Raw genomic sequence first — 17292 nt, forward strand, 5'->3', positions numbered from 1 at the left:
CAACTACTGGGAGGGGATTTCTTTGGCTTTGTTCTTCCTAATACTTAGGAGGCTCACGGTCCTCACGGGGGGGGGGGGGGGGGGGGGGGGGGGGTGTGTCTCGTCCAGTGAAAGCTCCTTGAAGTCTTTGAGTAGCACCATCAGCACTGAAAAGCTGTTGAGGACAGATGATATCCAAGATGTTATCTCCTCCCCCCCCTCAAAGGCATGCTCCAGGCCCTTACCTCGACCCAACACAGGACTACCGAACCTAGAGAAAAGGAACATTTGTTTAATATTCTGGACATTCTGGGCTTCAATAGTTGCATTATCCTGAGAAATAAGGAATCCATGATTTTAAGGGAGAGCTGTGACTTAACTGACTGAAGAGGATATAATTTGAGAACCTGGGTTTCCTCCGTGTGCAGTCAGTGGGGACAGACAAAGACAACTGCTTACCAAGCGACTGATTTTTAGCAAAATCATATAATTTGTTCTTTTCTATCACATGGGAACATCTCAAGAACACTTGATCAGGATAAGTGAAGCACCATGTTTTCCTCTCCCTCCCCTCCCCCAACAGCAGGGGAGGGCCTGGATCAAAACTAGACTAAGCTTTACAATCCACGTGTAGTAAATAAAACACAGCCTTTGCCACAAAGCATTTTAGCCTATTTCCATTAAAGCAACTGCTTGGAACGAGGGTCAGAAACGGCAGAAAACGAAGCTGCTGCAAGTTTTGTGAAAACCAGTAGCAAAATTCAGTCTTCACGCATTCTCCGCCAGCCCATCCGCCAGCTAATGAGCACAAACCTAACAGCTTATCAACGCAGCGGAGGTCCAAGGCCACCGGCGTGCGCTGCCCCTTGGCAGGCGAGGGTGGCATAAAGGACGCGTGGGGTGACTGGAGTCAAGTCGTCCTTTCTGAGCACGTGCCAGACCACAAAGGCAAGCCTGGAGAATTCAAGCGAGCAGGTTCCACTGCCTTCACAACAATTTGTTGCATCGTTATTATAATATATTTGAACATACGTAGGTGCTAAAAAGACTCTGATCATGATAAAACTGCTGCTTTACAGTGCATTTTTGTTCTAGTTATTTTTTTCCCTGGAAGCCATAAATCAGTTCACCACCATGTCACGGTGATGAAGTATGCTATTCGTACACAACAATCTAACTATCAGCAGAAACAGGCGGCGATAATAAATTAAGCTGACGTCACATAAACAAGATGCCTCCATAAACCAGTGTTATACATAGACCTATCAATCCTCTCTTCCTTCAATCCCTATTAGGACATGCAAAACACATTTTGTTGGGGGCTAAACGCGAAGTGTTTAAAACGCTGACGTATACTCGCCATGCAAGAGCAATCCTCTAACTCGATACTGTTAAAAGAGGGGGCAGCAACTAGCACTTTAGCATCCTTAGTATCATACAATTTCCACCAGCAGAAGACCATGGTTTTTAAGTTTCCGCTATCCAGCCTCAAGGCGTATCAGAGTAAAAGTCCATGGCGTTTCCACCACATCTTAATGACTGTCCTGAAAGCCCCGAGCAGGGTAACTGAGCTGAGTAAAGGGAGACCAAAAAGGCTGGGAGGGCAAGGGGAGCTCCATCGAGGTTTAGAAAAACCCACGAGGAGCGAGGCAGGATAAACTGAGCCATATGTCCTCTAATAAGAGCTGCTAGAGACTTGATTAAACTAATCTCTTACTAGTTTCAGACGAAAGGCTTCACACAGGAGGCGGTTTGATTTCTGACAACCAGTATTCAATTAAGTTATATTCTTCCCACTCATTACCGTTAGAGGTGTACAGCAACGCTGATGGTTTGGGGCCGAAGGTTATCTAGCTGTTAATAAAAAGAAAGTTTTTTCCGTAAATAAACCCGTTTGCTAGTTTGGATGTAGCTCGAGAAGGTGACAGACCGGCCTGGCTTCAGCTGGGCTGCCACTGAATTCCTTCTGCTCCCCAGTGACTGGGTACAAGAGCTTCCAGGCTAGTGTTACGATAAGCAATAACAAACACCACTTCGATTGGAAAAAAAAAAAAAAAAAAAAAAAAAGAAGGTATTTCAGAGTACAGTTATCCCACTGAAAACAAGGAACAGAACCTCCTTGTGAGAGGCATTTTTCATCACGCTTTTAAACTATTTTTAACTTGTTTAGAGCCAATAAAATCGGCCATGGACAGGGGAATTCAAAGCACTCAACAGTTCACCTTTGAAAACCGCAAGCACATATTATTACTAAGATTTGTACATATTATTACTAAGATTTGTACATATTATTACTAAGATTTGTACGTTAAAAGTCACTGATGTTCAACAACGGAACACAGTACTCTGCAAAAGCGCTAATATTCTGCCTTGAAAAATCCCAATTGCAGCCCTCAAGATAGCCAGCCCAAATAACAGAGCTTGGACAACTTTCTTGCACAGGCAAACCAGAAATTAAAGAATCATAGGAAAAAAATCACCATATCTACAAATGCATCAGAAAATCTACACTGCGTATTCTGATCCTTAGAGGAATTAGTAGAAATAGAAATTAAAAAGGGCCCATCGCTCATGCAGTACTTTCACAGAGTTTTTTCAACAGTGTGAGATACTTTTGCAAATGCCGCCCAAGTTCCCAGGTACAGTTTAACGTTCAAATACCAATAAAGGAGCCCTCAAGTCCGCGTTCCCAGACCGCGAGAAGCACGATGTCTGCGCACAGCAGGATCGACGCGCGATTACTTCCACAGAATATGCTTGTCCAGAAGTTTGAGGTGGCTTCTCAAAGCCCAAGTTGTCCCTGCAGGCTGCTGCAGTAGCCTAGCAAACCCAAGTTGTCCTTGCTGCTGCCAAAGCTGGAGAGCTCGCCACCCCCTTCCTCATCGACTCGGCTCCCGCTTCCCTTCTGCGGCCTTCCGGTGCTTCTCAAACACCTTCTTGAGCTGCTTTTACTTGTTAAGACAGAAAAATCTGTCCAGGCTTCTTTTTTCTGGTTTTGCGTTGAGTTTTTTACGCCAATTAAATGAGGTGAAGTGGCTCCGAGAGAGGTCTAAGAAGCTCTGGAGCCAGCACAAAGTAAACAGCCAAAGCATCCGGCCAGCAGCAGGGAGGAGGCTTCCCGGTTTTGGCAGCAGCAGCCTGATGTGTCGGATCCCTGCTCTTGTTGGCCTACACCTTGGGGAGGAAGAGGAGGAGGGGAAAAAAAAGGGGAAAAAAATCCATGGGAGGTAGAAACTATCTTCCTCTGAGGCTCTGAACTCTAAGACTCTTGTCTGCACTCACGGAAGGAGTAGAAAGGGTCGTGTTTTGGTGAGATTGCTTTTCCTAATACAGCCACGTGAACTATTCGTGGTCCAAAAGCGTCAGCTCTGAGCCTCTCATGCTAACCGTTAAATTGCATTTGATGATTTTTCAGTAGCTGGGCAAGGGGAAGGGAGAAGGGAGGGCAGGGCACTGGTAGGAGAGGAGGAGGAACTCGCCTCTCTTAATGGCCAAAGACGACAAAAACAATTTGGTTAAAATATTATAACTCAAGTGTAATTTTCAACTTCAATATTATTTTTTCCCTTTCCCTTTAAAATCATTTATCAACTATTACCTGGTACCCAGATTTGATACGTATGACCAACTACACGGGGACACGCGAAAAAGAGACCAAGAATCTTTTAACACCAACACATTGAAATGGCTCAGAAAAATATCCCATGATGGTCAGAGCTGCCAGAAGAAAGAAGGACATGAATAAGGGACATGATCACAGCAGACTGACTTAACTTTCACCGTGCTTAGCAGCAGGCCCCAAAATTAGAGTCCAGCCTCCCTCCGGTTGAAATAAGGCTCCCCTTCCACTGCATGTCCTACCGAAGAAGCTCCTATGTGCATCTCCTTAATAACAAGAGGCTGAAGAGCTCTTGAGGTCACTGATGGATCTACATCTCTATTCCTTACTCTTCAGAGTAAACAAAAGAGAAAAGAAACTGCACAGAAGGTCTTATGTTATGACTATTCACAATACAGCTTTTTGCAATAATAGCTTTGCTGAAATAGAAGTTTTAATCCTATAACAGATGCAAAAGCATGGTATGCAACAGACTACATGTAAGACCTCAGAAATACATTAATTAATTGCTTGTCATTAATCTAAGCATGTTCTCATGTCTCCTGTTAGCAGAGTAATGGAAGCAATTTATCTTGTAGGCCAGCAACTTCCGAGTTTGCAGTGCTTGCAAACCGGCCAGCGAGGCTGCTACGGCACCCAGTGTTCTTCTGGGACACAAGTAACTGCAAAACACAATCTGATGCTATGTCTGGCCACGTGCAACTTTGATGGTATCATAAAATGCGAAGGAAGTGGATGGAAAGTATACTGTGAAATGCTGGGCGCATGGATATAGCTTACGTATACACGGGTAAATCTTCTTATGCACACACCCCAAAATATATTGGAATTTCATATCTCTGGAAACTTATTAAAAATTGATGCACCTCCTGACTTCTGGTTAAGATTAGACGCTGCGCAACCTGAAGCCTTGAAGGCGCAGTCTGAGAGGAAAAAAAAAAAAGTTGTCTGAATACCTAGTTTCCTCAAAGAGATGATAATTTGCCTTTGCTTAGGAGCAAAGTGTTTACTACCAGAGTAGGCAGTTCTGATGCTAATTTTACCTTTTTATACAAAACTCCAATAACTTGGCAGGTACAGAAAATATGAAACTTCTGGGAACAGGATAGATAAAACAAGGTTTGTATCTGATACAAGGCTGAAGCTAGAAGGTGATAAGCACCTACAATTTGCACCAAAATCAACAGAATGTCTGATGCTTAGCTGTACTGAGATACTATCTGGAGATCTGCAGCTAGGCATCAAAATTTAAAAGGGTGGTGCAAGTACCAGACTAGCTTTTAAAAGAAGCAACTTTCCAGGCAGAAACCATTTGAACACATGATGATAGAACAATAACGATGAAGTGGAATGGAAAAAAGGGACGCTGAAATAGGCTTGGCACAGTCAACAGCAGCACGGGCAAAGCTAATCTCTAACTACGTCCACCTATTTTGTAAACCTCCTAAGAGAGGTGTGGTTTAAAGAGAAGCTCGGGGTTTGTTTGAATCTTGACTCTCAAACACTACTGYAGCAGATTTCAACCAGCTGCAGGACATTTCACTGCGCAGACAAAGCAAGTTTAGCAGACAACAGACAGTCGAATGGGAAAAACTCTATTAAAACACAGCTACGTTCTTTTGTCRAAGACAACGGAGGAACAACGGATGCTGATGAGAGGTGATCAATGGAGAAGCAAGCAAAGAGCAAAACGTGGAGCTTGTCAGGCTTCAGACACGCTTGAACCTTTTTGTTCCACCTGTACCACACAGACCCAGGACATTACAGACCAGGCAAACCCGTGGGACACACCGCGCTTAACTGCTCTGGTGCTCCTTTGGGTAGATGCCACGTCAACGTTCCAGCTACATGAACGTCGAGTTTTTGAGACTAAGAGTTAGTAAGATTTGTTCTGAATACAGAAGGATGTTACAGTAAATGGGAATAAATGGGAATACAAAGCATCGTACTCTATTTAGACTTTGTGCTCTACTCCCCCTTTCAGTAAAAACATGCCCCCAACCAACAGTCTTTCACTTTAAGACTATATATTTAGAAGGTCTTCAGAATAAAGGGTAAATTCTGATTCATTCATGTGTAACAGTAATTGTTCATTTAGTATGCCAGTTAATGAAGATGACAATTCTTTCCTGTCCCATGCTAGTCRCTCGTAAAAATGTATTTCATGCTTGCAGTTAAACAGAAAAAAGCACATTTATAGCAAGAACTTTAGTTGTACAGACTGCATCTTTTCTGTACTTTGTAGCAAAAATGAAATACCCATGAAAAGGGTTTTTTCCCTGCAATAACATCCTTCAGGAATAGGTGTTCCCACGTTTCTTCCCTACAAAAATGGCAGCAGAGTCTATGCCCATTTACGCCTTTATTTTAACCATCCCCTCCCATGTTCTTGCTAGGGATCAGACAGCTGTATTTCTGTTAAGACTTCTTCATTTGGAGTTAAGTTTCTGCTTTACAGCCCAGCGCTGGAACTGCGGAGACCTTTTTCCGCACTAAACACACTCCCAATCTGTGCTCAATATTGGCAAACTGATTAAGTATAGATTCATTCAGTTTTTTAATTCACCAATCGAAACCAGGAGCTCAAAGACTTCAGAGATGAAGATAAACAGGAAAACAAGACTGCTTCAGTCTCTCTACTTCACTTTTATGATGTGAAGTTACTTCTGGAAGAAAAAAAACAACAAAAAAAACCATTCCTCATATCCATCTTCCCTTACACATATATCAATTAAGTTATTTTTAACAGCATCTAAAATGATAGGATTTAGAAAGACTTTCTCCCCCCTCCAATTTTGCTGGCTTGTCTGCTTTAAATTCTTACATTTTCCATCATCTGCAAAATACTTGATATAAAAAAGTTATCTGAAATTAACTTTTTTTTTAAATAAATAAGGATAAATACCCAGTAAAACCATCAAACACTTTGTTCCTCATTTTCCAGAGGAAAAATGTATTTTTAGAACCGGATGTGTTTTCTCAGAGTTTAATTTAGGAAGGGGGGGGGGCAGGATATGCTGCTGCACGAATTTCATCTCTCATTTACAGATCTACCTTGCTGTTCATTTTGCATTAGAAGGCGTAAGAAGCAGCAGTCTTATTTATAGCAACCAGGACGTTTTTTTGGAACAGGTTTGTCCATTCTTCCAGGACATCTTCTAGGAGAGATTTAAACTCCTTGTTTGTTTTAATGCAACAAAACTAAGATTAAAGAGCRATATAACAAATTACTTGGGGAATCTTTTTTAAGAATCACATGTTGTTTTGACAGAAAGCTACGAACGTATAAATCAAGACAACACGTTTATATAAYCTGCTCCTCCATCCTAACCAAAACAGTTCACAGCGACAGAACAAACAGCCTCCCCGCGGCCCGAAAGGAGTGAGGGGAAAACGGAAAGAATGCAAGGAAGGAGGAATCAAAGCCAGAAATAATATTTCATGTAAAAGTTCAGGGTAAATTGCACTATGCAACCAATTTCAAAGAAAACACACGCCATAATTTACAAAAAAATCGTTATCCTAAAGCTTTTAAGATCCACCCTCGCCCTTCAGTCTGGCCTTAATTTTGCAAAACGATGAGCACATCCACCCATTTTCCGGAGAAGAGCAGGTTTAAATACGTAAATATATTTATGGTACACTGATAACAGAGCGTTAGAAACAAACTCCTGTATTATACAATTATCCCAAGGCTGAGGCAGCRAGGGTGCTACGGGGACAGAAATCAAGCTAAATTCATGATAGCTGCTGTGCCCTAGGTCTGGGGCATGTTAAGGCATCCCTGACTTCTTGTCCTGTTCCTATCGCTGAACAGGAAAATACTGACCGGCTTTAGACATAAGCGACCCTCTCTTTAAAAGAAGCGTTAAAACAAATCATTGCAGTATTTCAACACCCTCTGTAGATCCACAACCACACACTAATRGTAAGTAAAGGCATTTTACGTTAAGGTTAGGCTTTCTACTTAAGTCTGCCCTCTTGTCTTCCTCTCTCCAAACACAGCATGCTCCTGCTCAACTCTGAATTGCCCAATATACCAAAGAAAAATGGAAACTAGAGACACAACCGCAAGCTTCAGAGCTGGCTTAACTTTTCCACTTGCCAGAGGATGCACAAAATGCAACGACTGAGCAAATTAGCACAGTATCTCTCGAGATACTGAACGTAAATATCCGTAAGTCACATTTTTCAGATGCCTCAAGAATGGTGAGCATCCTTGTGTCAAAATAATGATGTATTTGTAAATATGTATCCAAGCACGATCCTCACGGTATAACGGGTTTCAGGCACGTAGCTTACTAAGTTATGCAGAGATGCAGCRCTAGGACCCATGCTGAAGCTCACCTTATGACGATTCCCCCCTTTTTGACTGATTTTYACTTGTTTCCGAGATTCTGAAGACCAGATCCTCCCCGCAGGTTTACTTCACTTTGGCTCAAGTGTGATTTWAACATAATAAAAAAGAGTGGAGATAAACCTGGATTAAACTGAAACGAGTGTTTGCCATTGTTTTTTCCACGCTGGATAAGTGTTAGTGTAAAAAAAAAGATCATGTATTTGAATTAATGCAAGCTTTCTGTGCAGGCAAGTCTTCAAATTCATTTCCCTAAGCTCAATAAACATACATCACATCTTAAAAAAGCTCCCACCGGGCTGGTCATCAACACATTCTTAACAATTAAAGACTTAATCACACAAACAGTAAAATAGTACTGTTTCAGAAGAGCGACTGTCTCCATCACTATTTTCTCTATCTATTGCGGGGCAGATATCAACAAGTTGCGAAAGGATACGTATTACTTGAAAAGAAAGAGGTATGTGTTGAGATCTTCATGGGCATAATTGCACACCTGACTTTCCTTACTTAAAGGATGCTAGTGTCCAGTTATGGCGTTACAGAAGTGCTCAGCCGTGCTTCTTCCCCTTTCCTTCCCAAGGAACCTGCTAGGCTTGGCTTGAACTGCGCGACGAATGCCCTGCAAAAAGGGCTAAGCCGATGTCTACAGGAATATCTTCTTCGTTACTCTGCAGTACAGAGTGAGCTTTCTCAAATCCATTTGTGATTTTACCACATTTCCTGCTTCACATTTTACCAGGAAACAGAGGAAGTAAATTTTGTTACAGCTGGAAGAGAATTTTTTCGCGCGGTCGTCACTCTTAGCGTCGGATGCACCCGGTGAACATTGCAGTTGTTCACTAGAATGGAAGAACGAGAGCGAAGTAGTCAGACTGCATCTTGGGGTCCAAACCGAAGAAAAACGCAAGAATAGTGAACTAAAAAAAGGAGTACTAAAACTGCAGGTGTAAAATATGCTAAAAAGATGCACTGTGTTTACACAAGCACTRCATACATTCCCCCTTCCCCTTTATCTTCAGTAGAAAAGGGCCCAGTATATAATTCCTTGGAGGAAGCAAGAGCAGCACTGATGACCTACGGGCAGCCTGACCCACCGCTCCCCACGAGCGGCGAGCTGCGGCACCTTTTAGTCCCAACTCTGTCATTAATCAAATGGCAGCACTCTAGTTAAACCAAGCAAGTCCTTATGCCCTGCTTTGCCTGCAGTATTACACATTACCTTTTTGCTTTAACTATCAGATAAAATAACGGGCAGAAATACAATCCGGGCGTGCTTCTTTCCGAATTCAGGAAACTACAATTTTATCATCCTCTTGTCCTCAGCAGTCACTGCTCCTTTACAGACCATACAGGGCTGAGAAACAGCACGAATATTTTCCCTCCAAATTTCTAGAAAAGAACAGTTTGGGGGCAAAGAGATTCCTGAGTTTAGGTGTGAAAAACTTCAGCCTGAACAATAAAAAGTTTAAAAATGAAGAGTTCAAAAAATTAACCGAAAGAGGGATTCACCATAGGGACTATTAGGCAGCCACAAGTCCTGGCAAAAGCTGCTGTTTTTACTGTAATACACTGCTTTTCATCATGAAATTATAGCACACTTGAATGCTACAAGCATCCCATTACAGAGCCCAGAGAAAGCAGCAAGATGTGGGGCAAGTCAGTCTTCAACAAGTGAGAACGATATTAAAAGAACGATCCCAACAAAACAAGTCACTTTAATTCTTACTGAATCTTCAGATTGACAAAATACATTTAAAATTATGCTTAGATGTGCAAACTTGATTCTTCATGCACCATGTCCACAGTGCAGATCACACACTTCAGTTTAGTAAAAATACATCAGCTCATCCTAAAATAATAAGACATTTGTTCAATAACAGATAACAGAACCAACTGGATTCCCCAAATGGCTTTGAAAGAAAGAGCAGGTAATGGAAATTTTCCCATCCAAGTACTGACTGTGACTCATATCCATTCGGACGTATATAGAAGCAGTATGGCTGAAGGTACTCAGCAGCAAAAGCATAAAGACGCAAACCCTCAAAGGGCAGAAGAGGAACGGTACGATGACATTCTCCTACATTAGTGCAAGGAAATCCCTATTATTAAATCCCCACGCTATCACTACAGCAGGAGTTCAGTATTAGAAGGCACAGATTTAGAAAAGCGTACAGAAAATCCCACCTTCTACCAAAACCTATGATGAGTTTATTAAATCCTCATTTAGCTGAGGGTCAGTGTTGCTGTCTGTCCATCCCACGCGTTCGCCAGAGGGCATTATGCCGGTACGGACAGGTATAGAGCTGCACACAGGTCACCGATCTGCTTTCCATTCATTCACACTGTACCGCAGTGCTGGCTGAAGATGCAGAGCGCGGCCTCTGGTAAAGGTCTGGGATGGACCGCTACAGCACACGTACGCTTCAGTTTGGACAGGTAAATCTACGTAAAATCATAAGTCAGAGACCTTTGACGCCAGAGTTTTAATCATACAAGTACGATTCAAGACAGCTGCAACCATAAACACCTGAACGGACAAAAAGCTGCTGTTCCGTAATAATACATTAAGCAGACCGGCAATGCAAGTTGTTGTAGGCGAATCAGCCGTTATCATCAAATTGAAAAAGCTGCTGCAGTCTACAGTATTTTAGCTGTACTTCTGCTTCATTTTATCTTGGCCAATTGTCATGTCACGGACTAGATAAAAACTCCTCTTAATGGAATACACCACAATTTTAGGAATACGAGTCCTACTAGTATCTCCTAAGAACAGCAAGGACAACAGATCATGGCAGAGTCGCAAGCAGCGTAATAGCAGAGAGCCTATGAGCGGAGCTTAAATCTTACTGCTCCTTATCTTTAGAAGCCAGCTGAGAAGCTTCAGGAATACATCTAGTCGTCTTTCCCATCCTCCTCCCCAGAAATAAAGATTTAACGTGACTATAGACCATTACCCATCATGCAGCTATTTGTGATGAAAGAGTTCTTTGCTACGATAATCCTTTTATAGATCTATTAAAGGCAAAAGTTCAACAGGCAGAGGAATCCATGACCAGCCAACAGTAACAGAGTGAGCAAGTAGGCTAGCTTCATCAAGAAGTAGTACCATGTAAATGAAGAAAAGTCTGGTTTTCCTGACAGTTTTAAATATTACTGGTTCAGTCCAATTCCCTACAGGAACTAGGGAGCATTCAGTAACAAGAAGGACCCACTATTCTTTAATCATTAGTCAAAGGACACCATAAAGTCTGTCTCCACTGTAAGGAGCAAAGGAGCATGACAGCGAAGATGATCTGCATCTTCTACGAGGTTGAGAACCAAAAGCGTTTATCAGGTTTTTGGACACGTTGAAGATTATTGTATCGGTATCTGTTTCTGAAAGGAAATTTCCATATCCTTGAGGGCACATTCAGCTAACATAAGTTAAAATATCAAACACTGGATGCATAGGAGAAGTTATGACTACTCAGTTTCCTCTGACAGACTTAGTTCTGAACTATGTCAAATTACAGTCAAAATTTAGCTTTTAGTCTCAAAATGACACACTTATGTTCATTATCCTCCTCTCCTGCTGAGATGACACCTTCCATTGCTCTTCACTGCTAGCTTCTACCTCAACATTTTCAGCTGCCTTGAGTACAGCAGTACCTAGTAATTGCAAAATTGAAGGTCCCACGCTGATTTTCTTCCTGCACTTGCACAAAATGAGGAGATTGAGACGATGGAAAAACTTTTTCTTTAGAAATTTCTCAATAAAGCAATAGACTATACTTCAGAGAATTTCTGAGTCCAATTAAAAAAAAAAAATGCAAGTGCTTCATTTTGGGGGTCTGAAGTCTTTGGCAGGGGAAATCCAGTTTGGGAAGTAGTGGTGGTGCTGGGGAGAGGTAATAAGCAGCTCTCCTCCTGGCAAAAAAACAGTTTCCTCTTCCGATAAATCTTTCTATCAAATGAATAATGGAAGTTTGTTTGCAAATTATTTTCAATGAAATGACTCAACAGGATTGAATTCCACCCAAAAATACATTTTTAGCAACATCTTTGCTAAGCTACATTGAATATGAGAAGAGGGGAAAGAAACCCTCTCTTGTATTCCAGGAAATGAAGTGTCACCTCAAATGTCAGACGTGTCTCAGTTATCAGCGTAACCCCACTACAACTTGGCTGAGAAATCGGGGGCATTCCCTCTCTTCTCAAAGATTCAAGAGGATCGCAGTGGTCTCATTTATTTGGCAAGATACTGAGATCTTGATGAATGCTACGATACTTTTTACAACTATAATATGATATATTAAAATACCATTTATGATACGCTGCGCCTGTTTTTAATGGAACATTTATCAAGACGTTTTATTATGCCTTTGCTTTGTTTGCTGTGTTAGTTCACAGAAGTCAGTGCCTTGTGCGTGCTTGCCTGCTCTAATGTGATCAGTGCCTATTAATTTAAGATATCTCCGGTTTTTAATAGATTATGATGAACAAATACATGCCAGGTCACAAGATAAGGATATTAAAGAGTTCTTTGGACTAATGACTGATGAAAACTACATCCCCTTTGCTAATACACTGAAGTTGTTAAACGACATGAATTTGCAACTATCCGGTTCCTTTTAAACAGCACTGCAGGAAGTGGAAGAAGTGAAGTGAGCTGCTATCTTTGTTACAAACACGTAAAAGCTTATTTCATTGCACTAATCCTACCAATAAAAGCTGTATATGCAGCCCAGTTGCCCAAAGGATTTTGCTCGTTAAAAGCAAATTTAAAATAGGTAAGAGATCTTCAGCATCTAAAGATACTAACTTCTAAATACTCCAACTGTTGCCAAGCTAACTGGGGGAGGAAAATCACGCTTTCTGAGAGTGAGCATGTGTGTTTATATAATGTATCTATATCCTTGGTGACCTGTCATGAAAATTTTCAAATATAAACTGAACAAGATATTAAGGTCAAATTCCTGTTTCACCATTCAGCAAAAAAGCATTATTTCAATCAATGTACCACCATCTGAAATGCTGACTTCCAGGCACACTCCTCAGCCTTTTTCTATGGCATCTTCAAAAGGATATTTAAAACATTTTATTTTCCCTGCTTACTTTCTAGTTTTTCAAAGGCAGCTCGGAGTTTAAGTCCACACCGGCTCCTCAGTAGGTACTACCGCGGATAAGATCACCTGTGAGATGGGCGACACGAAATGCTCCCCGAGGGCTCAAAGCAGTCCTTCACCTTTTTTGTACAAATATCCCAAGTTCCATTTTCTGCCTACTTTGAGCAAGAAACGATCACCCTCGCAGAAACGCATCAGGACTCTCATAGCTGTATCCTTCACAGGCATTTTGAAAAAGAGCACTGCTACCACATGCGGTGCTAAAACACTGAGAGAAAGAAGGGAAAAAAACAACCCCGTACAACCTCCCTGCCTACTTTTCCAGGCTATTCTCACTTTTAAATTCCCACAGGCATCTCAGGAACTTTTCTTACATTGCTTTGGAAGAATTAGTGATGTTTGATGAGGTTAATTTTTTTTTTTTTTTAAATACTTCCAACACCAGAAGAGGCACACATTAATTGAAATAACAGTCCCTCTTTCCCTGCTTGCCATGTCCTCAGAAACCAGGGGAGAAGCAGCATTCCCTAACAACGTCTACAGATTGGCAAAAAGTGCAACAAGTGCATCGGGCGCCTCCTCCAGTCACCTCAACTAAAAGTCGCCACAAAATTGAAGCGGAACTTGGAAGTCATTTCTCTGTTAGCAAAACAGCGGAGATAGATGGGACAGAAGAGGAGCTCTTCACCGTTCCTCCCCATGCATCTAACCGCTTGGCTTACACTCAAAAGACGAGCAGGAGGCACCACGTGTGAACACCTCCTCGCATCGCAAAGTTCACCAGAAAATATCCATTTACTTAAAAAAAAATCGCTCTATCGCTTAAAGAAAATATTGCAATACTAACAGACTGCAATACGTAGGACAGAACTTCTTTCTAGCGGATTAAATAAGTTTCACAACATACTTGGCTTAAAAATACCAAGTCAGCACAGCGGTTTGGACGGAACTGGGTTTGATTATTTGGAAACAGGAAATATCTATTCATGTTATAGTCTTAAAAACTGGTAGTTAAGAACCACAGTCGCCCTTCACTAGAATTACTCACACAGTCCGGGGACACCTAACTGCATCGAGCCAATTTATTGTTCGTGAATTATTAAACAGGCAGCTCTTCATATGGAGCGTAAATTAAAGAAACTTCCTCCTTCTTTGGGTAGATAATTTACAGCTACGCAGCAGAACTATCAAACAACTCCTTACCTGTTAAATTCACATTTCTTTTTCTGAACTATTTTGTGAACTTAAAATGGCAAACCACGTGAAACTCGGTGGGAAAAAGGAAACTAGTAAAGGTAGTTACAATAAACCACAATAAATCATATCATTTAAAACTTACAGTTAGCATCTGTAAGCTTTGGTAAGATTAATAATGATACACAAAAAATTATATAAGATAATTTCAATACTCTCTAGTCTACTGTTACAGTCAGAAAAAAATTATCCCAAGACGACTAGCCCTATGAGACACTGACACAAAATTTCAGTACTTAACTGGAGGAAACGCACTGTCTTCCCAGCAACCGAGATACTCGCATCAGTGTTCATTTAAGCTCTAGCCAAGCTCCAATCCCTTCCTTTCACTAGATCAGAGATTTAATTTCAAGTCTGAAACTACTTAGTATGGGAAATGAGAGAAAGCAAGCCAAGAATCGATGCCTTACCCCTATCGTTGCTGAATTAAGGTAACACAGATTTGCTTGCTGAGGAGAAGTATTCCAGTAAACAAAACACAAACTTTTTCTCAGTCTGCCAAACCAAATATTCTTGGATCTCGAGCATGCAGATCCAGACTGAATTATCAAGTTCAGTGACATGACTCAGGGCTGACGCTAGCGCGAAGGAGGCGGCAGAAGCTGGCAACGCAGACGGCATGAATACTTTATAAAGCAAGCAAGTACTATCCGACTTCTCCTTTGATGCAGTCCTAGCGCCCGAGAGCACGCAGAATTAACTGCAGTCAAGTCAGCACACAGGACCGCGAAGCAGATGAAAGATTTCAGATTTAGAAACCCTAGAAGAAAAAAGTATATGCATGCTATATTTGAACACGGATTTAGTGAAACATTTCAAGGCATTTTCAAATGCTTGCCCTGAGATCACACGTAACGCACCAAGAGCTCTCTCACCATCAAATAGAGAGCAGACCATTTAGAACGGCATCTTACGGAAAATAAAACAAATACATCAAGATCACATTTTAAAACACATTACCGAATACTTAATAAAGGTTTATCAATTTTGTCCAGTTTAGCTTGTTACGGCAGGTAGCAAACTGCAGGTTTAACAGATTAGCCAAAGGGCCGGAATAAAGCCACCCAAATTAAATGCTTATCTCATTAATATATTACCTTTCTTTGACTGTAGATATCTCGCAGCCCTTATCAAAGTAGGCCAGATGCGTTTCATTTCCCTGCGGTTGCACTGGTGAACGGTACCCAGAGCGTTCATCAGCTAGGGAACAGACGCCCTCCAACCACAAATACGGCACGAGCAATTTCTCAGCCGCCCCCTTTTTTGGGGGGAGGATGTGTAGCTTTTTCCAGAAACGATCACAGCCGGCAGAGTCGGAGCTGCTGCGCCTCCGTCCTCTTCGGTAGCTACTGGCGTCCCCCTTCTCCCCCCAGCAGGGGCCTCCAGAGATTACAAGGCCCTTCTCCGTGTTGGGAAGGAGAAGGCAGGGTAAGCCATCCTCGGCGAAGTCGTGCCGCAAGGACGTGTTGGGAGCAGCAGAGATCCCACCTCGTGCACTACTGGAGCTGCTGGAGCGTGTGGGGGGAGCAACACCTTTCACCAGGACCCGACACACTCATCTGCTGCAAGGACAAGCTAGCCTGCTGCAGGGCGCCTCCGGAAGCGGGGCACAAGGAAGAAAACCGATATCCCCAATATGAAAAAGTCTCAATAACAGATGGTAACAACCTGCTTTTCTTCTTTTAAGAGAGAATTTTTCTGTCCTACTTGTACATGCTGAAAGTCACTCTCCAGAAAGCATCTTCATTTTGACTCTGGAGTTTCCAAGAAGGGGCTGAAGCCCAGCTCCATCTCCTCAGTTAGCTAGTCTGCCACAGACTAGGTGGTGATTTCTTACTTTCAGCTATTTTCCCTATATATATATATATATATATATATATATATATATATATGAGGGTATGTGAATAGTTTAGCCCAGCCAGGCCAGCAAGGCAGAGAAAGCACAAGACACGGACAGCGTTAAATGCTCCTCCACACGTCCTCCGACCAGGAGGAGGCAGTTAGAAATTCAGCGCAAGTTGAGCGGTGTTTCCTACAGGACCACTCACAACAAGTTGCTTTCCGTCTAAGGAAGATTTGATTCTTTGGCTACTAGCAGAATTTTGAGCTTAATCCCTGCACTGTATCCTCATACAGATACTCCCACCCACACCACCAACAGGGAAAAACCTTTTGGACTGCAATAGGGTAAATATTGATGCCTTGCAACTCAAGTTAAGCAGCACCGTGTGAGCAAGTTTCACATTTCCATGCAATTTTTGTTAAACCTCAGTTTCAGGACAAACCCTCTCACCATGATAAATGCATACTTTGGACCTAGTTATTGTTTTTTGTTTGGTTGGGGTTTTTTGCATATAATATAGGTGCCAGCTCCTAAGACATCAATTAAAACGATGTTATCGTTTCACCTTAAACGCTGTATCAATCGCTTAAAAACACCTTTGCCCAAAGGGGGGGGGGGCGAAAGCAGAAAAAGCAGAGTTACAGCGCGGGGTTTTAAAGCACACAAACACGAACGACAAAGCAACCGGATCCTCGCATCAGCGCAACTAAAACGAAAACAGCTAAAGGGCTTCATTGCAGATAATTCTGAAGAGCGATGAGAAATAAATAATAATAATTTTAAAAAGGCGCGTTACAGCTGTCAGGTGAAAGAAGATGCAGCTGACTTGCTTCACATTACAATTGCATGATCAGAATAAAAAAATATATATTTATTTTGCATTCTTTTTTTTCCTCCTTTGATAGAAAAAACCCCCCCATTTCCCCACAGGTGGTAAAGCATGGGGGGGGGGGGGAGGAGAAGACCCGCGGGAGAAGGCAGAGAAGGCGCGCGTACCTTTCGCCCAGCACACGGGGAAGGGGCTGCAGCCGCTCCTCTCCATGCAGGCGGCAGCTGCCTGCGGCGGGCCCTGCCGGCCTGCCCCTTCCAGCAGCACCATGCGCGCAGCGGGGCAGCGCCGCAGCCCGCCGCC

At 42.2% G+C, this 17292-nt stretch overlaps 1 protein-coding gene across 17 annotated transcripts in view; it reads right to left on the minus strand.

Annotated features, from left to right (window-relative positions):
* PTK2 (protein tyrosine kinase 2) overlaps positions 1–17292 on the minus strand; it is a 198973-nt gene that overhangs the window by 118055 nt on the left and 63626 nt on the right. For 4 of the 17 annotated variants that reach the window (XR_003252297.1, XR_003252298.1, XM_026058545.1 and 1 more), the window contains exon 1: positions 17157–17176. The exons of 10 other annotated variants lie outside the window; for them this stretch is intronic. The gene's annotated coding sequence lies outside the window, so the exon portion shown is untranslated. Of the gene's footprint in view, positions 1–6164; positions 6186–17156; positions 17177–17292 lie in introns of those variants that run through there. 3 more of the 17 variants (XM_026058523.1, XM_026058522.1, XM_026058539.1) reach the window with 2 other exon arrangements.

Source organism: Apteryx rowi, unplaced genomic scaffold (genome assembly GCF_003343035.1).
Source record: "Apteryx rowi isolate R43461 unplaced genomic scaffold, aptRow1 scaffold_148, whole genome shotgun sequence".
Classification (NCBI taxonomy): Eukaryota; Metazoa; Chordata; class Aves; order Apterygiformes; family Apterygidae; genus Apteryx; species Apteryx rowi.